General features: G+C 39.9%; 1 protein-coding gene across 1 annotated transcript in view; it reads right to left on the bottom strand.

Annotated features, from left to right (window-relative positions):
• MIPOL1 (mirror-image polydactyly 1) overlaps nt 1-24,245 on the bottom strand; it is a 590,346-nt gene extending 566,101 nt beyond the window's left edge. Inside the window, exon 1 of the mRNA XM_082275213.1 lies at nt 24,148-24,245. The gene's annotated coding sequence lies outside the window, so the exon portion shown is untranslated. The remainder of the gene's footprint in view (nt 1-24,147) is intronic.
• Nucleotides 24,246-24,567: the final 322 nt, after the last annotated feature.

The following is a 24,567-nucleotide window of genomic DNA, read 5'->3' as shown; positions in this document are numbered from 1 at the left end:
GAAATGTGCGTGCAAACCTGATAGCCAACTACAAGAAACATCTGAACTCTGTGATTGCCAACAAGAGTTTTGTCACCAAGTACTAAGTCATGTTTTGCGAAGGGGTCAAATACTGATTTTACTCAATAAAATACAAATCAATTTAAAACATTTTTGAAATGCGTTTTCCTGGATTCTCTCACTGTTAAAATAAACCTTACATTAAAATTATAGACTGATCATTCCTTTGTCAGTGGATCTACGTCGCTGGACGATATGGAGGCACTTTGCTGCAGTACGGTCAACGTGACTGGTCGGCAAGTGGTTAAACAAAAATTAAAATGTTTAATACCACATTTGTGTCAAAAATTTTATTTATATAATATATATATATAAATTTATTTTTTAAAACATTAAATGTACAAAATATCAGCCCATATCGGCACGTTGTGACCAAAATATTGGTATCAGTATCGGCCCTAAAAAAAACATATCAGTCTATCCCTACTTAAAAACAATAGTAGTGCTGATAGGATTTGCATTTGTATTTTAATACATCTATCAAATTGACACAAAGAAATGAAAAAAGCAGCCTGGTTGCTACTGACAACACAGCCACTTCTCAGACAACTTGCATATTCAGTCTACCTTAAACAGGCCCTCATTCACCCTTCTATTATCAAATCAAGTTCTTCAATGATGTCACAATCAGGAAACACATTCACGTCTAGTCACGCCTTTCCCACTTTCCTGGTTCATGTACTCTGACTGACCCTGTAAGGGAGATTAAAGCGGAACTAAACTCTCTCAATCAACATTAACTATTTTTAATCCTTGCTGCTGGCAATAGTAAATAGATAGGAAAGTATATTATATCGACTTATTTTAAACTTTTTTTTTTTTTTTTTTACATTTCTTCAGTTGCTACCTGGTTTCTGGGCTAGGCCAAAATGATGTCATAAATCCCAGAAGTCTTCATGGGCATTTTTTTATTTCTTTCATCTGGAGGAGGGGAGAAGGGGATTTCTCAGCAAAGCACACCAACCTGTCTACATACAGAAAGACAAGAGAGAGTGCACAGGCTCTAGTGCAGTAAACTTTAAAAACAATAAAAATTGCACTCGCAAATGGTTGCTTGTTTCAGGCACACCATCCATATAAACCCCTGTTGAATCGCTGCACCTCCGCCGGCTGGCACCTCCGCCGGCTGGTTAGAGTTTCGAACGAAGCCAGATTCAGCTTTGATCGGGTCTCAGATGATGTAACCCAGAAGCGGCATTCATGATGTCACGTCCGGGTTACTTGGCGGCTAAATGTGCCGAATTTAAAAAAGTGACAGTATTCAAAAATGCTGTTTTCTGCATTTTGAATACATTGAAGTGCAGTGGAGGGGGTCTAGGGTCTTTTAGACCCTCGATCCCTCCATAAAGACTACCTGTCACTGCCTATTGCTGTCACAAGGGATGTTTACTTTGTTTGTGACAGCAATAAAAGTGATCAGATTTTTATTTATTTTTTGCAAAAGAAACTGTGCTAAAATGAAAACATTCAATGAAATAAGTAGGCTCGCGCACGAAAGAAAACATACACAGAAGTCGGGCCCACAAATGAAAGCGCAGTTCAAACCACACATGTGAGGTAACGCCATGATTGCCAGAGCAAGAACAATCATTTAAAAACAAAGAGCTACTCTGTAACTCTAAACTGGTAACCATTAAAAATTTTTAAAGCGTCGCCTATGGAGTTTTTTTTATTGACCATAGTTTGTCGCCATTTCACAGGTGTGCGCAATTTTAAACCGCAACATGTTAGGTATCTATTTACTCGGCATGAAATTTTTTACAATATACAAAAAAATGGGCTAACTTTACCGTTTAGTTTTTTTTTAAATACAGTGAAATGTATTTTTTCCAAAAAAATGGCGTTTGAAAGACCACTACGCAAATACTGCGTGACAAAACATATTGCAACGACCGCCATTTTATTCTCCAGAGTCTTTGCTAAAAGAAATATATATATATATATATATATATATACATACACAGTGCCCTGCGAAAGTATTCGGCCCCCTTGAACTTTTCGACCTTTTGCCGCATTTCAGGCTTCAAAACATAAAGATATAAAACTGTAATTTTTTTTGAAGAACCTTCAATGATAAAAATACCATTGATAAAACTACCCCCTACATCCAATGGGAAAGAGATTTCGGTATGACATTTCACATCTTGGAGTGGCAATAAGCCTTGACCACTACATATGCGGCAACAAAATGCTTTAGTCTATGGGAATTAACCCACAAACTGAACTTAAGGTGGTACCTCACCCCTTACCGCATAGCCAAATTCTCACCGCAGCTATCCCCACGGTGCTGGAGGGAATGTGGGGAATTGAGTACCCTGTTCCACATGTTGTGGAGCTACCCAAAACTAAGTGGGACACAATCATGAAGTAGAACGAAATTTATTGGATATTTCAAGCTTTTTTAACAAATAACAAACTGAAAAATTGGGCGTGCAAAATTATTCAGCCCCCTTAAGTTAATAGTTTGTAGTGCCGCCTTTTGCTGCGATTACAGCTGTAAGTCGCTTGGGGTATGTCTCTATCAGTTTTGCCCATTCCTCCTTGCAAAACAGCTCAAGCTCAGTTAGGTTGGATGGAGAGCGTTTGTGAACAGCAGTTTTCAGTTCTTTCCACAGATTCTCGATTGGATTCAGGTCTGGACTTTGACTTGGCCATTCTAACACCTGGATATGTTTATTTGTGAACCATTCCATTGTAGATTTTGCTTTATGTTTTGGATCATTGTCTTGTTGGAAGACAAATCTCCGTCCCAGTCTCAGGTCTTTTGCAGACTCCATCAGGTTTTCTTCCAGAATGGTCCTGTATTTGGCTTCATCCATCTTCCCATCAATTTTAACCATCTTCCCTGTCCCTGCTGAAGAAAAGCAGGCCCAAACCATGATGCTGCCACCACCATGTTTGACAGTGGGGATGGTGTGTTCAGGGTGATGAGCTGTGTTTCTTTTACGCCAAACATAATGTTTTGCATTGTTGCCAAAAAGTTTGATTTTTGGTTTCATCTCACCTTCTTTCACGTTTGGTGTGTCTCCCAGGTGGCTTGTGGCAAACGTTAAACGACACTTTTTATGGATATCTTTAAGAAATGGCTTTCTTCTTGCCACTCTTCCATAAAGGCCAGATTTGTGCAGTATACGACTGATTGTTGTACTATGGACAAAGTCTCCCACCTCAACTGTAGATCTCTGCAGTTCATCCAGAGTGATCATGGGCCTCTTGGCTGCATCTCTGATCAGTCTTCTCCTTGTATGAGCTGAAATTTTAGAGGTACGGCCAGGTCTTCGTAGATTTGCAGTGGTCTGATACTCCTCCCATTTCAATATTATCGCTTGCACAGTGCTCCTTGGGATGTTTAAAGCTTGGGAAAACTTTTTGTATCCAAATCCAGCTTTAAACTTCTCCACAACAGTATCTCGGACCTGCCTGGTGTGTTCCTTGTTCTTCATGATGCTCTCTGCGCTTTAAACGGACCTCTGAGACTATCACAGTGCAGGTGCATTTATACGGAGACTTGATTACACACAGGTGGATTCTATTTATCATCATTAGTCATTTAGGTCAACATTGGATCATTCAGAGATCCTCACTGAACTTCTGGAGAGAGTTTGCTGCACTGAAAGTAAAGGGGCTGAATCATTTTGCACGCCCAATTTTTCAGTTTTTTATTTGTTAACAAAGTTTGAAATATCCAATAAATTTCGTTCCACTTTATGATTGTGTCCCACTTGTTGTTGATTCTTCAAAAAAAAAAAAAAAATTACAGTTTTATATCTTTATGTTTGAAGCCTGAAATGTGGCAAAAGGTTGAAAAGTTCAAGGGGGCCGAATACTTTCGCAAGGCACTGTATATAATATTTGGGGGTTCTAAGTAATTTTCTAGCAAAAAAATACAGATTTTAACTTGTAAACAACATGTGTCAGAAATGGGCTCGGTCCAGAAGTGGTTAAAGATAAAAATAAACATGCCAATACTTTCCTGCTTTTTGCAAATAGTTTTGCACAGAGTAGCCCCGATCCTGGGTCCTCCAGGTCTCTCCTCTTCATCAAATGCACCCACGAAAAGCCGCTTTCCCTGGGGGCATCCGCACGTCCCAAGTCCCGCTGCTGCATCCATTGTGTCATGGATTTTTACTGACAGCAGTGGGAGCCAATGGCACCTGCTGCTATCAATCTGTCCAATGAGAAGAGCAACAGCTGCTGCGCTCATGCACATCGCTTGATCGGATCAGGCTCAGGTAAGAAAAAGGGGGGGGGGGAGCTGCACCACAAAAAGATATTCATCTTAATGCATAGAATGCATTTAGGTGAAAACCTTAGAGCTTTACAACCACTTTAATATGAATTAAATAGCATTATTGGTTTGTGATGATCAAATACAGTTAAGGTTCCGTTTTAACCCATTTGTTCTAAGAAATTCCTTCAGCAGGTTTGCTGCACCACCCTATCATATCCATCATGCTTATTTAATTGGCAAGATCACCTTAAGCCCTGGTTCACATTGAATGTGGCTTTAAAAATTATGTGACTTCACTTGAAATCACACAATTTCAAAGCCGCATGACAGTGTGACTTCAGGTGCAACTTGGCTGACATCTGTGCGACTTCATGCCCGGATGTCTATGCAAGTCGCACCTGAAATTCGCCAAAATTAATGCAGGAACTACTTTTTTTAAATCCGTGCGGCACTGCAAAATTTCTGTTGCACCAATTTGAACAGTTCCATTGCCGACAATAGGATGCGACTTGTCATATGATTTGATCTGTCAAATTGCACAAAAAGACGCACCGGTGTGAACGATAACTTAAAGAGGTCCTAAGGTTCAAACTGTAACTCCAGGCAACAGCTAAATACACAGATGAAATTCCCTATTTGGGAGCGGTTTACCTGCCAAAAGATTGTATTTCTATCCATCCAGTCCCAAGCTCTGTAAATACAGCACAACCCTGTCTGGCATGGAAAGAGACCTGAGTTTACTGTGCTGCAAGTCAGTGACACTAACAGGTTTTTTTTTTTTTCCAAACAGTGACACTAACAGGTTTTGTCCCTTCCAAAACACAATGTGACACATTCTCTGTCACTCTATCTACTCTTATCAGTATGCATTCTGAATAGCTCATTGGCTCCTTGTGCTGCTTCGTCCTCTCCCAGTCTGAGTTGAATTGTACAGGGGGCTGTAAGAGGCTGATACCAAGTCAAATTTAGGTACTCATGCTGCTTGTAATAAAAATAATACATTTATTGATAAATAATGAAAACAGAGCTCCATTTAACAAGCCTGTTATGCCTGAAATTCAGCTTTAAGGGAAATTGCACCTACCTAAATGGTCCCCTCCCTCCTTAGTAACCTAAAAATCAGGCACTGAATGTGGAAGAGAAGGACAGGCTCGAAGTCTACGCTCTAATTCATCCCAAAGGTGTTCTATCGGGTTGAAGTCAGGACTCTGTGCAGGCCAGTCAAGATCCTCCACCCCAAACGCACTCATCCATGTCTTTATGGACCTTGCTTTAACCTGACAGAACACCTTTGGGATGAATTAGAGCGCAGACTGTGAGCCAGGCCTTCTCGTCCACATTAAAGTTCATGTGCGTGTAAAGGCAGGCATGCCAATATTTTTGGTAATCTAGTGTACCACAACACACAAGAAAATATATGTTAGCATTTTTAATGCAATGTGGTGAGTTTTTTTTATGTGCCGAATGGTGTGAAAAGGACCCTCTAACACTATGCAACTTTTTTTTTTTTTTTCAAATACTATGATTAGACAAAAGACGGTGATAAAGATGTGGTCATGAGTAAGACGTACCAGCACACTATTGTGTCATTTTTATGATTCCTGGGTGTACAGCCTTATTTGTTTTCTGGATATTGTCCTGATGTGTCCCTTAATTTATGGGTCTTTACCTGGTATGACTGGATTTCTTATCACTCGGCTATATACTGTATACTATATCTTTATTTATTTTAAAAATAACCAATCACCAGACAAGGCAGGAATTACCACAACATTCGACTAGAAGTCTTCACTGGAAGATTTCTACTGTATGTTGCATTGCACTAATGTAATGAAGCGGAGACTAAAAGCTGCTAGCATCAGGCACCCATGCCTATTGATAGCTGAACATTTTCTATCCTCTGGTTACATGTCATTTCAGCAGCTAATTGAAGAAAGAAGAATGCACATCTAGAGGGAACCCTCATACCTTCTTTGGTCCAGAAACAAATTCACCCTACACTATTATTGTGTGATCTCCTGTGATTTTATGGCGCAGTACAGCACAGACATTATGTAAGGCTCCTGGCAGTAAAGAAATTGATATAGATATCTGAAGTGGATGCCTTCCTTCTTTTTACTCCTTGAAACAAAGCAGGACAGGCGCCACTCAGTAAGACAATCAGAGTTTATTGCACAGAGATCATAGCACACTTACATTAGGGCAAGGTGAAGGCTTCTCCTGATAGCTCCTCTACCCCTATAGTGGCATGTCGCTTCCTCCTCTCGGCCGAACAAGCAGCCGGGAGATGACGCTACCTCGATGGAGTCTAATGGTGGAGCAGGATCAAGTCAAAGATGGCGATAAGCCGCTTGTCAACTGGTGATGACGTAACGCGTTCCGTCTGAGGAAGGAGCGTTGTGCGCATGCTCATGCTCTGAAACGCGTTACGTCATCACCAGTTGACAAGCGGCTTATCGCCATCTTTGACTTGATCCTGCTCCGCCATTGGACTCCATCGAGGTACCGTCATCTCCCGGCTGCTGGTTCGGCCGAGAGGAGGAAGCGCCATGCCACTATAGGGGTAGAGGAGCTATCAGGAGAAGCCTTCACCTTGCCCTAATGTAAGTGTGCTATGATCTCTGTGCAATAAACTCTGATTGTCTTACTGAGTGGCGCCTGTCCTCCTTTGTTTCATGTGCCAGCGGGATTTTGGCTTCTGCCTGCCTACAGCGCTGCCCTCGGAAGTCAACATTGGAACTTTGCACCATCCGGATTTTGTTCTCTCCATCCCACCCCAGTGCGGGTCCCACTTGTCGGCACAAGCGCCCAACACACCCCTTTCTTTTTACTCCTTGGCAGCAGCTTCAGTGTAGACACAGACAGGCTGAATGTAGCATAGCAACGTTTGCTTTGGCCTGGGCCTGTGATGGCAGCAAAAAGCACAGGAAAGGAAGGGCTCAAAGTTTATATGTGCAATGTTGTTGGTATCTCTGGACATGCAAAATAAGTGAATACATTTTGAATTAGAAAATAAACTAGAAAACACTTATGATTGGTCAATATACACAACAGACTTCCATATGAATTTCAACAGCAATTTAAAATCATTCTCTGTGTTTCCATAAATTATGCAACATATATTTTATTTGTATAGAATCACATTATGTATAGGACATTAAACTTTAATAAAAACTAAAGTACAGGTAATTAAAATGTAATATGCAATTTGGCTAAAAGATCAGAACCACTTCCTCCAACGAGCCAATTATATCATTTAGCTTACAAAACAATTTGAAGACATTAATTAAAAGTATGGCTTCTTTTTCATTATGAAATGGTAAATCCACTCAAAACACATTTTTCTTGGCAAATGCTAAAGACTAAAATAACTTGACCAAGATGTAACTACAGATCATGGTACCACACAGCAAAATTTTAGGGGGGTCCCCATCAACCTTTCTAAGTAATGCCTGGCAGTGCCAACTGTAACAATACTGTCACTGATCTTAAAGTGGTTGTAAAGGCACAAGGTTTTTTATCGTAAGTAAAAAACCTTTTGTGTGCACAACCCCCTCTCCCCCCCATACTTACCTGAGCCCCCTCTCGATCCAGCGATGTCCCCTAGAACCTTGGCACACCCGGGACAATCTCAGAAGTGGCCCTCATCTCTGTCCTGCTGTCCTAACAAGGATGGAAAGTCTAACGGCACACATTAAGGACAGATACAAGACTTCCTAGCAGGCTTGGTGTACATGGATCATGTTCATGATTTCAGATGATTTTAATCATATCGCCAAATGGGTTCTAGTAGGGTCTAAACATATCCTTCCTGTTCTTGAAGAGAGGTGACCCATGTATACTGGGGAACCCTCATCTCCTCCTTTGTACACTCTGCTGCACTGTCAGACTGAATATGTGTAACTCTCCTATCTTTTTCTTCTTTGCTTTCCCTTTGCTGCAACGCTTCCTCCAAGCCCTCCATGACAATATCACTTTTGAAATCATGCCTGCATCACAGGTATGTGGAAACACTGAACGCTTCTGAAACTAATCACAGGTATGTGGAAACACTGAACGCTTCTAAAACTACTAGAGCAACAGGCCTCTAACCACCTTGAGGCCCAATCTCATACCTATTTGCACTAGAGTCCTCATTTCAAATCCTGGCCAGGACACTATTTGCATGTATGCATGGGTTTTCTCCAGGTACTATGTTTTCTTCTCACACTCCAAAGACATGCTGGGGGTTAATAAATTGACCTTAGTATGTGTGCATATGAGTGGATCATCCACCATAGGGAAACATGAGACTCCACTGTATATCTCCTTCCCTCCAAAATTTGTTCCAAAATTGACAGCCTAGCAAAGGAAACAAATGATGGCCTCCAATAGTGTAATGGATATGTTGTAAGTAGATTCACAGCTTTTTCCAGAAATATAGTGGTTTTACACTATTGGAGGCTGTCATTTGTTTTCTTTGCTGGGTTGTCAATTTTGGAGTAAAGGGGATATACAGTGGAATCTCCAGTGGATGAGCCTCAGGTTTGATTATGGTGGATGATCCATTACAAGGTCCATGCACCTCCGAGCCTTGATAGACCACCTAGAATTTGAAGGCTTTTGTTACGGTAAGGGGCTGTGTGTAACATGCTGGAGGGACTCTCTGGTGGAATTTCAGATAAGATATATCATGGATGAATTTAAGGACAAAACAAAAAAAGGGAAAGGTATAACCAATAAAAAATAAGATAAATGGATATGAAAAAGTTTACCCACTCGCTCACAAGTGAACGGTACTCAAATGGCAAAACAGCATACTCAAAAAAGGGGATGGGATGACTAGAAAAAGAGATGTCACCCCCAAAAAAAGCGCCATACAATAGAGTAACAAATTTAAGGACACTGTTTTACACATAATTTTTAAGGACGATTGATTGAATTTGGCACAAGTAGTGATTGTAACCTTTATTGAGGCTCAGTATAACAGTGAGCACTTTTACATTTATGGTGATTGGGTGATTGTAAAACGCAGTGCAAAAATATTGGTATATATAAAGTTTTACATCTGTATTATTACACAGATGTCCTACAAATAAGCAAGAGATATTTATTGTTCTGGAAAACCCCATTAAAAAAGAATGATACAAATTTTAAATGAGGAACCACCATTGCACAGGCTTAATTAGTCCTCCTTGTAATTTCATCACATCAAAATTATCTCTCACAGTAAAATATTTTGCAACTGATAAAAATAATGAACATCTCAAGCAATCAGCACAAAAGCTTCATTTAGATGTATGGTTGGGGGGCGGGCGCCAAAAATGTGTGGCTGTGTGGCATTTTTGCCGCTCACCAACTGCCCCCTCTTAAGCTACAATAGGCAGCGGATAGGGGTGTTTATATGCTGTAGTCACGTTGCTTTGCGCCTAGGTTTTCCCTGACATGTAGCAACTGGTGGGGTAAATGGAGTAGGGCCACAAATGCCACACAGCCGCGTGTAATGCATGCAGTTGTGACACATATGTCAGTAAAAATGGGGTTAAAAGAGGCATCACAGTGCATCCTCATCACTTGCCAGTAGTCTCTGAAATGCGATCCGATCGGGCTTCAGAGGAAAGGAAGATTTCAATGCACGTCTAAATCTACCCTTTTGAGATGATCACTAGGTCAAATATACATTGACAAGTATATTTACTTTGATTTCATATCAGGTTCTAAAACTTTTCTTTCGTTTAGTCCAGGCTGAATCCTTAGCTGACTTCCACTATTGACTTTGGAGCCTTTATCTATCTGCATTTGTATAACATTTTGGATGTATAAGCAATTTATAAACAGATACTAGATCTCCACCCTCCAGCAGGTGAATGGAAGGTGTTCAAATGGCACAGTCACTAGCACGCTATTAACCAGATACCAGGATCTTTCAAAATATCCTGAAATCTATGGCCTCTGGCCAACTTTCACTAATTCCTCTTAATCTAAAAGGGTACAGCCTATGAAAGCAATGTTAGCTCATAGCAGAGTTTCCCCAGGGAACAAACAGCTTGTTATTTTAGTGCACTAAGAGCCGATGCCAAGTCTTAGTGATGACACATTGTACCTGTTTTTTATTCCATACAACTACTGATCACATCCAGTATGGAGGACACAGGGCTGAGTAACATGATATACACTTTGCATAATGTCACAAATCTCGAAATTTATACAACTAACCAAGTAACCAGAGAATAGCAATTAATTTTTCTATTCTTACAAGGCTGTTATGTGTGGGTAGCACAAAAAAATAAAAAAACAGACGTTTAGTCAAAAAAAGAAGATTCTATTAAAAGATAAAATAAAAAGCAGCTTTAGCTGTAATTCTTACCCTCAGTCTGGAGTGGTCCATGCAGCACTTCTTTTCTTCTATAAGTCTTCAGTCTTTCAGGCTGAGTGACCGCCAGCATCCTCTTTCAGTCCAGTTCCTCTGAGCCCATGCTGTCACAGACCCACCCAGCATTTTTATAGAAAGTAAAAAAAAAATTAACAGCACAGTGATTATTTTGTTTTAGGCTAGGTTCCCACCTGTGTAGGTGGTGTCACTGTGGGATCCACACAAATTCCCGCAGCTGCAACCACCCACACAGGGAAACACGGGATCCGCGGGCCGGTGACATTAATCCTATTCTACGGTTCCAGTGCGCGCTGTGATTTCAAAATAGTGCAGGGACTTCTTTCCTGCGTGTTGCGGAGCATGGAAGCCCATCCAAATGAATGGGCTGTTGTGACTGTGCAAACCGTGGCCTGCACGGCCACACAGGTGTGAACCTAGCCTTAATCAATCTGTTTTCTTTGCCTATGAGCATGTTTTGTATTAAGACAAGGTCCGTCTATAAACTCTGCTGTACAGAGACTGCAAGATGCTAATATCAAGTCAAACGCAACTACTTGCACTGCTTGCCTTTAAAACAATGCATCTAATGATGTATTATTGAATACAGAGCTGTATTAAATTTACAAAATGCAAACTAGGAAGGTTCTGCGATCAATTACGCTTGCTTTGCTATATTTACTTTACAGTATTTGTAACATAGAGAAACTGCGCCGGAGCAGCCCTGTGGAAGTCAAGTGTCTTGTGACGCAACGCGTCGGGAGGAGCAGAGTGACGTAAATTCCGGTTGCAGACAAGGACGGAAGATTGGAAGAGAGTGACTTGCTTTGGAGATTTCCGTTTCCTGTTACACTCTCTTATGAGTGTGTTTTAAATGTGAATTTTTGCTATTTAAAAAAAAAAAATGCTTTTAAAAGCACTACACTACATGGTTTTCTAATATTGCATATGACTGCGAACTGAGAAGAGGAGATTGAGCACAACATCACTATTTTGTGGATGAAGACGGTTTACTGATTGTATAAAGCGCAGTGTGACCTATATGAGAATATGGGTCCACTTTTCAGGTAAGCTGCTTTATAGCACAGTGGTGTGAGCATGGAATACTCTGGAGAGGAGTCACATATGCAAGAAATTGCTGGTACACTAATATAGACACTGGATTTTCTGGGACATTATGTGCTAATGAACTTTATGTATGTTTTAACATTAATTTACAGTGCTGGTGATTGGGATCACTGCCCAGTAGGGCATTTGACTGTGTATTATAAACACGGTTACTATAATTTGATTATCTATATATTTAGCACTTTGATTGAAGATATTTTTGAATATGCTATTGATATTATTATTTATAAATATTCTTTATTATCCTAGTTGATTATTTTTACTGGATTAAATTCTATACATTTATCACATATTAGGCATTTTTTTAAATCTTTGGTTCTTTATTTTCATAAACGTCCTGATATTTCATATTTATTGGTGAATTATTGGGGGATTTAGCGCCACACTCTATACCAGTGATGGTGAACCTTGGCACCCCAGATGTTTTGGAACTACCATTTCCCATGATGCTCATGCACTCTGCAGTGTAGTTGAGCATCATGGGAAATGTAGTTCCAAAACATCTGGGGTGCCAAGGTTCGCCATCACTGCTCTATACTAATTATCAGATTCATTGTAAAGTTTATCATCCAATGTTTAAATATTGAAATATAACCTGAGAGAATAGAAAAATTACCTCTGCATTTGCTGGATTGCTTTTTGTTCAATCTTATTTTATTAAAAGATGAATAGAAAAGGAATGTACAATGCTTCTCGTTTACCTGTGACGTGCCTGCCTTCTTATCTTGAGACACTACAATGTTCTTATGCGTAATGTATCATATAAAACTTCAATAAAAAAAATTAGTGGTTGTAAAGCCTCAAGGTTTTTCACCTTAATGCATTCAATGCATTAAGGTGAAAAACCTTTTGTGCTGCAACTCCCTCCAGAGCCCCCCTTTTTCTTACCTGAGCCTGATCCTATCCACTGCTGTGCACGAGCACAGTGGCTCCAGCTGCTGTCGCTCTCCTCATTGGACAGATTGATAGCAGCAGGAGCCATTGGCTCCCACTGCTGTCAATTAAATCCATTGACATGGGAGCAGGGGGCAGGGCAGAGTCCCGCTCTCTGTGCACGCATGGAGTTAATGCCGTGAAATTCAGCTTTCTGTGGGAGCACTCGATGAAGAGGAGGGCTCAGGAGCGCCGGCAGGGCATCCCAGAAGAAGAGGATTGGGGCTGCTCTGTGCCAAACGATTACAGAGAGCAGGTAAGTATAGGTATGTTTGTTATTTTATAAAAACCATTACTACAGCTACAGGAAACAGAAGTGCCAGGGTGAGAGGAAAAAAAAAAAAAAAACAATTTGTGATAACTATAGGGTGTAGAAACCCATATCAGTGAGAAAGAACAGGTTGTGAGGTCTTGAGAAGAGTGGAAGCAGCAGGGAAGGGTGGGGGTATTGGGATGAGCAACCACACTATAAGCAGGAGGCATTTTTCAGACCCAATAGAGGCAGCAAAGAAATGCCTACCAATTTTAGTGGGAGTAAGTTTTGTATAAAACGTTTTATAAAAGTGAAAATAGAGCAGGAATACATGATGGAGATTGTGATTGTTGTGTCTCATCTTCAAATCTCCTACATTGAAGTAGATGCACAGAGCAAGAAGCAGAAGCTTTGGGCATGTCATGGTTAAGTGTATGATCAAAGAGATGTCTTGATTCAAACGGCAAATAAGTAAGGCTTTTTTTTTCAAATGTATCTTCCAATGACTGGTACCTGCAAAGCCCCATACATATGGACAGACAATATTGCCATGCAAGGTACCATCTTAGATGCCTCTAGGAGACCATTACAACTGATGTGGAGGACTTCAGACATTTTTTAATGAAGTTTTAAAGCTCAAGGGTCTTGCCCAATGCTCAAGGGTCCTTTTTAAAGGTTGTGATCCATTAAAGTAGAACTATGGTATTTTCTTTTCAAATTTGGCTACAGCAAGGGAGGGTTATAACCCCAGATTTTTTTTTGCCATCTGTGTCCCATTGGGGAGATCTACCTTCATTTCCTGTCCTATCGTCAAACAGGAAGTGTAAGGAATTCTCTGCAAATCAAGGGAATTCCTTGGGGCCCCCCAGGTCACCAGGTCACCAGGTCACCTTCCATTATCTTTCAGGGGATAATACAAAATTAGTGATTTTCTTTTACTTTCACTTTCAATAATAATGGTAAACAGGACAATAAGAGAGGGTGACTCTCCCTAACCACTTGCCAATTGCATAACTGTGGAAATGCGCTATGGCAGCTAGATGCCATAACCCTGGTATTTTTTTTTTCCTCAGGCGCTGTGTAGCGGATCACTTATAGAAGTGGTGGTGGTTCCCGGGCTTACCTGGCTAATCGGTAACTCGGCTAATCGGTAACTCGGTAACACAGCGGCGCGGCTGTGTGAAGGAAAGATGACCTCTGCTCATCTCTATGGCCAAGGAGGACCAAAGCAACGTCATGACGTCACTTCCGGTTTCGGCTCAATGTAAAAAAGGTCCATTTGTGAAGGAATTCCGTAATAAAATAATACATGCTTCTTCACATAATTAGGGGAGCCATGACTGCCCTGGAAGTTCCCAGTCCTAAGAGTAACTTTTCAGAGTCTCCCCTTCCATAGGAACATGATTACAATTGGTGATGAAGCCAATACCTCACCTAGACTCCAAAGACCTGTAGTTGTTACACCTTTGTACCACCACCCCTTTAAAATTATTACATGATCATGAAAGATTATTAATTCCTACCAATTTCTTATGCTGGCCTATAACAACAATCTAAAACTGCTGCTCTTCTTGGAACAGTTGAGGAAGAGCGACAGACAATTCAAAAGCTGGGCCCACAATATTGGTTTACCCTGGAATACATCTTAGCAGCAAATGTTACACAAATAGAAAAGAACACTGAACTGTTCTATTTTTCATACTTTGTGTGGCTCTGTTAATTGCCTTACATCCTTACATGAATAAGGTTCACTGTTTTGAGGTGAATAGAGAACATTTTGTCTGCTTCTGTTTGCATGGATGCGGCTTTTGAGTTTTGCTTGTCAGCACACTTCTTGTTCTGTCTGACATTATTCCTTAAAAAAAAATGAAAAAAAAAAAAAAATGAAGGGTCTATAATTGTTATCATAGCTATAATTTAAAAAATAAAGACAGAATATCGACACAAAATCCAGAAAAAAAAAACACATGAAACAAATGTTATAAGTTAGTGATCGACCAATATTGGTTTTCGTCCTAGATACCAATACTTTGACCATTGCATATCGGTATTGGCCGATATGGGCCAATATTTTCATACATTTAAAAAAATATATATATTTTTTTTATTTTATTTACTATTGTGAAGAGATCTGGGGGTCTAAAAGACTACAAACCCCTCATATGCACTTAAAAGCATTCAAAACGCCAAGTTTGGCTGTTTTGAATGCTGTCATTTTTTTTAATCTGGCGCCAGTACCTGGAAGTGATATCATGACATCACTTCCAGGTTTCTGCATGGAGACCCGATCAGAGCCGAATGCGACTTTGATCGGGTCTTCGACGGCCGTGCAGGCTGGTTGCCCGGGTCTCCCGTTGACTTTCCGAAATCTCGGTAATATCGGCCGATTCCGATATATCGGGGAAAGTGCATATCGGCCCTGGATATATATCGGCTTTGCCGATAATCGGTTGATCCCTATTATAAATTGAGTTGCAGTTCAGTGAGTAAAATAAGTATTTGATCCCAATCAAAACATGACTTAGTACTTGGTGGAGAAACGCTTGATGGCAAGCACAGAGGCAAGAAGTTTTTTTGTAGTTGGTTAACAGGTTTGCACACATCTCAGGAGGGATTTTGGTCCACTCTTCTTTACAGATCTTCTCTAAATCCTTAAGGTTTTTTGGCTGTCGCTTGGCAACGCAAAGTTTCAACTCCCTCCAAAAATTTTCTATACGATTAAGCCACTCCTTTGTTGCCTTGGCGGTATGTTTTGGGTCATTGTCATGCTGGAAGACCCATCCATGACCCACCTTCAGTGTTCTAGCTGATGGAAGAAGGTTCTCATCCAAGATTTTACAATACATGGCCCCGTCCATTAGCCCCTCAATGCAGCAAAGTCAGCCTGTACCTTTAGCAGAAAAACCGTCCCAAAGCATAATGTTTCCACCTGCTTGACTGTAGGGAGGGGGTTCTTAGGGTCATAGTCATTTTTCTTCCTCCAGACATATCAACCAAAAAACATATGATACTAATGTTATAAAGAGAGTTGTAGTTCTGTAAGTAAAATAAGTATTTGATCCCCTACCAACCAAGAATAATTCTGTCTCCCGCAGACTGGCTACAGTATGTGCTCATGTGGTACACAGTTTAGTCCTGTCAATTTAAAAAGGTGCTCCTAACGAGTACTCGTTATGTGTATAATAGACATCTGTCCACAGAATCTCTTTCTTCTATTCAAACCTCACCATCATGGGTAAGACCAAAGAGCTGTCAAAGGATGTCAGGGACAAGATTGTAGACCTGCAGAAGGCTGGAATGGGCTACAAGACCATCAGCAAAAAGCTGGGTGAGAAGGAGACAACTGTTGGAGCGATTATTCGCTAATGGAAGAAATACAAAATTACCAACAAATCGCTCTCGGTCTAGAGCTCCATGCAAGATTTTGCCTCATGGGGTAAGGATGATCATCAGAAAAAATGAGGGATCAGCCCAGAACTACACAGGAGGAGCTTGTGAATGATCTCAAGGCAGTTGGGACCACAGTCAGCGAAAAAACCATTGGTAACACACTATGCTGTGAAGGATTGAAATCTTCCAGCTCCTGCAAGGTACCCCTGCTCAAGAAAGCACATGTACGGGCCCGTCTGAAGTTTGCCAATGAACATCTTAAAGATTCAAAGAGTGATTGGGCAAAAGTGCTGTGGTCAGATGTGACCAAAATTCAGCTCTTCATTAACTCGACTTGCCGTGTTTGGAGGAAGAAAATTTTTGACTATGACTCCAAGAATACCGTCCCTACAGTCAAGCACGAAGGTGGAAACATTATGCTTTGGGCTGTTTCTCTGCTAAAGGTACAGGCTGACCTTGCCGCATTGGGGGGGGGGGGGGGGGGGCAATGGACAGGGCCATGTATTGTAAAATCTTGGATGAGAACCTTCTTCCCTCAGCAAAAACACTGAAGAGAGGTCAAGGATGGGTCTTCCAGCATGACAATGACCCAAAACGTACCACCAAGGCAACAAAGGAGTGGCTCAAGAAGAAGCACATTAAGGTCATAGAGTGGCTTGCCAGTCTCCAGACCTGAATCCTAAAGAAAATGGAAGGAGCTGAAACTTTGCGTTGCCATGCAACAGCCAAGAAACCTTAAGGATTTAGAAAATATCTGTACAGAAGAGTGGACCAAAATCCCTCCTGAGATTTGTGCAAACCTGGTAACCAACTACAAGAAACATCTTGCCTCTGTGCTTGCCAACAAGGGTTTACCCACCAAGTATGAAGTCATGTTTTGCTTGGAATCAATTACTTATTTTACTCTCTGAACTGCAACTCAATTTATATATTTGTATCATGTGTTTCTCTGGATTTTTGGTTGATATTCTGTCTCTATCATTTAAAATACACTTATGATAATTATAGAACCTTCATTTCTTTGTAAGTGGTAAACTTACAAAATCTGCAGGAGGATCAAATAATAAATTTTCTCCACTGTATACTATGCGTTACAATGAAAAAAAAAAAAAAAAAACAGTACATTTTATTACCTTTTGCTTAATATTATAGTTTGAGTACAAAGTCCATGCCGTCCTGGCACAAGGTGTGTCAAGTTTATATAGACAGCTGCTAAATAGTGAAAGCCTGTGCACAGCAGCAGCCTAATAAAAGTAATTTCTTCACCACTTACATTTCCTTTTGCATTCATTATTCTTAGAAACATTGTTTTGAAATATTTTTTAAATTTTGAAACTTTTGGACTCTGTATATATAGAAAGTATAAGGGAAGAACCTGTTTACCCTGTTTATAGGTTACTGCCTAAACAAAGATAGTAGTACACTGACCTTTTCGAAATTTCCCAACCAATATTGTGAAAATACTTATTTTGCCTTTTTTTTTTGGCTGCAAAATAAAAGTGCATTTGTACCCGTTAGTGCCAAAATTATTAGTACCCTCTGTCTAATAATTAGATGTTTCTAATAGTATTGCATCTACAAAAAATAAAATAAATCACAGCAATACCAGCCCTACACATGAAGCACGTACATAATTTCAAATCTCTAATCATATTAACAGAATGTTTTTATTGTGTGGCCTGTCTGTGGATAGGGTTGTATATCCCCCTGGCGACAGGCCCATTGTAGCTTTACTGCTTTACTGCTACAGGGCGGCCGCTTTGCACAGAATCACTATATATATATATATATATATATATATATATATATATATATATATATATACACACACACACACACACACACACACACACACGTGATTCTGCTCTTTCAGGTAGGGGGCTCGCCACTTCTGCTGTGATCAGTCACACATTTATTTAACCATTTGATTGCCCTAGCTGTTTATCCCCTTCCCAGCCAGTGTCATTAGTACAGTGACAGTGGATACTTTAAGCACTGATCACTGGTCCCCAAAAAGTGTCAGTTAATTTAAACATTGACAAAGCTGGTCACTGGTCCCCAAAAAGTGTCAGTTAATTTAAACATTGACAAAGCTACCAATGTAGCGAAACATGTCGTTGTGGCAATCGGGAGGCTCTGTAGAAGCGAGCGAACATCTTCCTCCAAGCTCCCCGTCCTTCAGGTGATTCCCCCGCCGGCCACGGACACACACTCGGCTGACAGCGGTGACGTCATCAGTGTGCGATCCCTCGGCGCTCACAGCGGGCATCAGTGTAGCACAGCGTGGGCTCCGGTCCAAGAAGCGGCCGCACACCGGACCGTGTGAGCCCCTACCTCCGCTGGGACCCGCTCCTCTTTCTCACTGATCTATGCCATATCCATTTCCATCTGCCAGCTTTCTCCTTCCCCTGGGATTCACATCAGGGAGTCGTGCTGAGGCAGCAGTGATATACAGAGGCTTCATGGACTGGTAGGAGGAATCACTTATTTTTAACACATATTGCTTTTTATCTTTGGATTCATGGAATAAACTTTTATTGGATCATTATCTATGTCTCCTTTGGGGTAATTATCAGCTATTGACACACTTGAGCGCCATCCTTTAATTTCTCTTCATCACATTTACAAGTTATCCAAAACTTAGGATTGGGCGAACAGTGTTTTTATGGATATTTGTGTTCTACATATTTGCATGAAATTTTCAGGAGACTACCTGTTGGAGTAGCGCCAGAACTCTTTTTTTGAGTTAATTTAAGAATGTCCACAGCAATATCACAGTCCCGCTATAAGTCTCTGATCACCGCCATTACTAGTATAAAAAAAATAAAAATTCCATTATATATCTGATAGTTGGTAGACACTATAAATTTTGCACAAACCAATCAATATACACTTATTGAGATTTTTTTTTTACCAAAAATATGTAGAATAATACATATTGGCCTTATTTTTTTGAAGTCATTTTATTTATTTGTTTACATTTTTTATTGGATATAGATTTATAGCAGAAAGTAGAAAATATATATTTTTTCAAAATTGTTGTTTTTTTTTATAGCGCAAAAAACTAAAAAAAACCAGTTGTGAACAAATACCATTATAAAAGAAATGTTTATTTGTGGGAACAAAATTATACAAATTTAAATTATATACAGTGTTGCATGACAGCGCAATTGTCAGTTAAAGTTACGCAGCAGTGCCATATAGCAAAAATGTCCTGGTCATGAAAGTGGGTAAATCTTCCGGAGGTCAAGTGCATATAGAAACAGAGTACAGAGGAAAACCTGTACCATTCGTATGGGCCATACACACTATAAGATTTTCTGAAGACTTTTTCCTTTAGATTTACCAAAACCATATAATATGAGGTCAAACCTAAACACTTTCAAGTTGTATGCAATCTGGCAGGCCCTTGCACTACATAGAAAAGGTAAATCTGAAGGTAAAAGTCTTCAGAAAATCTTATAGTGTGTATTGCCCTTTAGGCATGGTGCAGTGTGGAAATACTATGGGTGCACCGATCCGATATTAGGATTGGATATCGGCCTCGATACTGACAAAATAGCTGGATCTGGGATCTGAAAAATTAACAGATCCATGGGCCGATTCAGGTTTTTGTTTTTGTCGCAGCAGAACCTGTCATTCATCAGCTTCACGTGTGTGTCGAATGCTAGAATCAACAGGGAGCAAGCCAAAGAGTTCTACTGCTACATTTTATTTATTTAACATTTATTTAAAGAAGCTTGATTACATTCTATTTTTGATTTGAATGCACAATTGTTTTTTTAAATAAATAAGAATTCAGTACATTACATACATCTGTTATTTTGTCTTAGTTATGTTTAGTTAGTAAAGTCTGGTGCCTTTAGTCTCTTCAAGGAAGGTATAAGGTGGAAGGTATACAGTTTATTATTAATTCAACAATAGTACCGGTTCGGTATCGGGTAAAGCCCAGGCATAGGTATCGGGACTGAAAAAGTCAGGTCGGTGCACCCCTAGGAAATACACTATTAGAGTGATCAGAGGTACAAAATGATTTAACCACTGATGGTACAGATGCTAGAGTGGTGGTGGTAGTGGTGGTAGTGGTCGTGGTGGTGGTAGTGGTGGTGGTAGTGGTGGTGGTGGTGGTGGTGGGTTGATGATTTTCCTTTTTTTTTATGCTTTTTTAAAAAAAGATGTACCAACAGTTTAGAGGTAGTAAAATAGTCATTTCTTGATAAAAATTATAACAATTTACTTGAAAGTATTTATTTTTGCTGCATTACCTTTCCGGCCAAAGATGTGTGTAAAACTGTGCAGGCGTTAATAGCTGGTATCTATGGAGAACTGCAAACACTTCCCAAGTGCTTTACATAATCTTGCAAATATAAGTTTATGTATGAGTACACATTCATGTTTGAGAATTGTGATTGGCATGTCCTGGAGCTTTGATTTGAAGCCTATGGATGCTTCCTGACAATTGTGGGCTTCTTAGATGCTTTTCAGCTCATACAGAAGTAATGGGAGGCATCTTAGCAGCTTTTAATATTGCATTTCTATTACTCTGGAGGCAATGGTTACAGTGGTTAGATATACTTTTTCATGTTTAGTGCACCATGTCTATCATTTACATGTATTATTTACCTCTCCGAAGGTTCACAACACTCTTGCTGATACTACTCTAATTCGTTTTTTTTCTCCAGAAGGAAAGGGTGATTCTTTGTTTACGCATCATCCAACTCCTGGACTGAGATGCTCGCTCAGAAATGACACTATCATGTGAATCCTGGTGCCCCTTCAGTTTCTGGCTGCTTTCACAAATGTATGACACAGATCAGCCCCTGCATTATTATCTCACCTTGTGCCTTATTACAAAGTTACAAAGTTGCAGTTGGATCACTGGAGAAGAGGGGACTGAGGAAATGCTTCCTCCTACCTGAAGGACACTGATGACATTATTCTTCGAGTTTGCACCTCTTAGCCTAAGCAAAGGAACTTGCCTGGAGCTCAGAGATTGCTTTTTACTCAGAAAAGGTAGAATTTTTTTATGTTTAAACTATTTTATGCGGTTTCTGTATATAGTGACATGTATTTATTTATAAAGATTTGCATGGACCATAAAAGGTCCATATAAAGCTTGTCTAACACTAATTGATCACATTACATCCACACGTGATAACAATTGATAATTACAGGGGTGAACCATGATACCAAATGGCCATGTGACCTAGTTCTAAGCTTTTTTGCAGCACTGTAGAATATGTTAGCTCTATATCACAATTAGAACAGTCACTTTTCATTTCTACAACTTACTGATATACAGGTATGTCAATGTGAATTTTTAATTTATTCCATTCTATGGAGAAATCAACAGGAGGTGATGTAATGTGCAAAGATGGGTGGGAACACCAAAGTTCCCAAGTTGGCAGGAAGAGAGTTGGGAATAATGGCAAGGAACTCTAACTGTTGGAGTATCCGACACACACACACGTTATAGAAAGACACGTACTGACTCAACCCACAAGGCTCAAATTAAAACATCACCTTTGGATGGACTCACTTTTTTTTTTTTATATATATATATAATCCAGAGAATTTTGTTTCTCATGGTCGGAGAGTCCTTCAGGTGCCTTTTGCTTTTGTCTGACCACTCTACCATACATGCCTGATTGGTGGAGTGCTGCAGAGATGGTTGTTCTTCTGGAAGGTTCTCCTCTCTCCACAGAGAAACGCTGAAACTCTGTCAGAGTGACCATCTGGTTCTTGGTCACCTCCCTGACTAAGGCCCTTCTCCCCTGATCACTCAGTTTGAGTGGGCAGCCCGCTCTTGGAAAAGCCCTGGTGATTCCAAACTTCTTCCATTTACAGATGATGGAGGCCACTGTGCTCATTGGGACCTTTAATGCTGAAGAAATTATTCTGTACCCTTCCCCAGATCCCTGCCTCATTGAAATCGTGTCTTGGAGGTCTACAGAAAATCCTTTAGACTTTGTGGCCTGGTTTGTGATCTGACATGCACTGTTAACTGTGGGACTTTATATAGACAGGTGTGTGCCTTTCCAAATAATGTCCAATCAACTGAATTTACTACAGGTGGACTCCAATCAAGTTGTAGAAGCATCTCAAGGATGAGCAGTGGAAACAGGATGCAATCAAGCTCAATTTTGAGTGTCATGGCAAAGGCTGTGAATACTTCTATATATGTGATTTTTTAGTTTTTTTGTAATAAAGTTGAAAACATTTCAAACTTCTTTTACTTTGTCATTATGGGGTATTGTATGTAGAATTTTGGAGGGGAAAAAAAATCCTTTAATCCATTTTGGAATAGAGTTGGAACATAATAAAATGGGGAAAAAGTGAAGCGCTGTGAATACTTTCCAGATGCACTGTATAACATACATAAACAAAATCAAGGTTATCAGGGTCGTCCACCACTCCTATGAATCCAAGCATATATGTATAATATAAATCACAAATCACCTTGATGGTGTACGAGAGAAGTATAAAATAAAAAAATAACAGAAAATAAAAAAGAATACTTAAGAATAATACAAACTCAAAAGTGTCGCATAGCCTGGCCTGGGATAGGAACCAGGAGTCAGCGATATTGCAAATAACCATGTTGGTCAAAGGCCAACCCAACAGCAAAGGGAGGCCATATTGACCACAGTAGTGATCAGTAAGATAAATTGGTGGACCATAGAATGGGAACACCACACAGGGGTTTGCCCTGGTGTCCATGATACAGTTCATCGAGTGCCAAGGGCCACCAAAAATACAGCATAAGATTGTCTTCTACAAATTGAGTATTATTTCCCTAGCACCTAATATCTCACAAGTGCAACGTAGGTAATAAACAATGAAGTGGTAGGGAATGATTGGACGCCTTCTTATACCTGCTCAAGACCACTCACACCAGTATGTACCATTATACAGACAAGAATTAAAGTGATAACATATAACAAAGTGATAACATATATGCATAGATAGATCACTACTCGGAGATCAGGTGGGTAATCCAAAGTTAGTGTATGCCAATTTCAGGAGGGCAACGTCAAGGCTGGATGGAACATAGTCTGAAACTGCAGTATGTTCCCGCCAGGCCGCTCAAGTAGTATGAAAATGCTCTAATGTACCTCTGCAGGTCGCTACCCACTCCTTCGCCTACATAATCTCATAAACTATATCATGCAACCAGGAACATGTACCCACTTCCAATATATTGGTATTACTCGCTTGCCAGCGTTTAAAAGATGTGGTAAGGCACATCATTTGCACTGACTAGAAGAAAAGCACAAAAAGCACAATCACGAGAGTTGCAACATTCTGGACACGAGACCAGGCACCTTTGTCCAAGTCAATTGACATCACAACCTAGAATGACCAGGTATAAACTAGAAGTACAATTTGAAACAGTAAAAACCCCTGAAAAACAAACAACCATGGGCGTCAAATTTCAAAATATGTTTTAGTTCTTTCAGACAACTGGGCCAATAAATATTCAATTTTTCATGACATAATTCCTTAGGCTATTCTGAAACTGCAGGGCATCCTGAGGATTTCCAATGGCGCAGCATAACTGCACAAGCGGACAGTAAGAAAAGCTGGAGGAGACCCTTCTTAGTGTGAGAAATAGATCCTGGTAAAATCTATAATACATTTTACAAATTTTAAAATAATTTGAGGGGTTTGTGGGACTAAGAATTTATTTTATTATTTTTTCATTCTTGTAAATCACAAATGAAATAGACAAAGAAAACAATCTAAAAAGTACGTCCACCCAATATTACTATGTATAAAATGATGTAAATGAAACAAGCTCACCATAAAATGAATTGTTCAATGCTCACAATATACAGCAACGCCAATTTCCTCTGAAGAGATGCTGTCATACATTTCTGTTGCAACAGCTGGAACTCTGCCTAAAAGGCAAACACAAGTAATAAGACGATACAGAATTGTATGCACACTTTACATTAAAAAGTGAAGCCATAAACAAATATCACATAAAAACATTAAGCATTTGTAGAGAACATTGCACCTCATTTTCAGTCCCTGGTGAGAGTTTACAGAAAAGGTGTTTACTTCATTCATACAATTATTTCCTTGTATATTCAGAAATAAAAAATATATATATATTAAATGTAAGAAATGTTGAATTCATAGGTTTCACATTTTCTGCTTGCAGCTGGCAGGTGGCTCTTTCTAGACCAGAGCCCCAGCAATTCTGGTGGCCAGTTTACT

This window comes from Pelophylax lessonae, assembly GCF_965119305.1.
Source record: "Pelophylax lessonae genome assembly, chromosome: 13".
Lineage (NCBI taxonomy): Eukaryota > Metazoa > Chordata > Amphibia > Anura > Ranidae > Pelophylax > Pelophylax lessonae.
The sequence above is the reverse complement of the archived record's forward strand: the minus strand, read 5'-3'. Positions and strand labels throughout refer to the sequence as shown.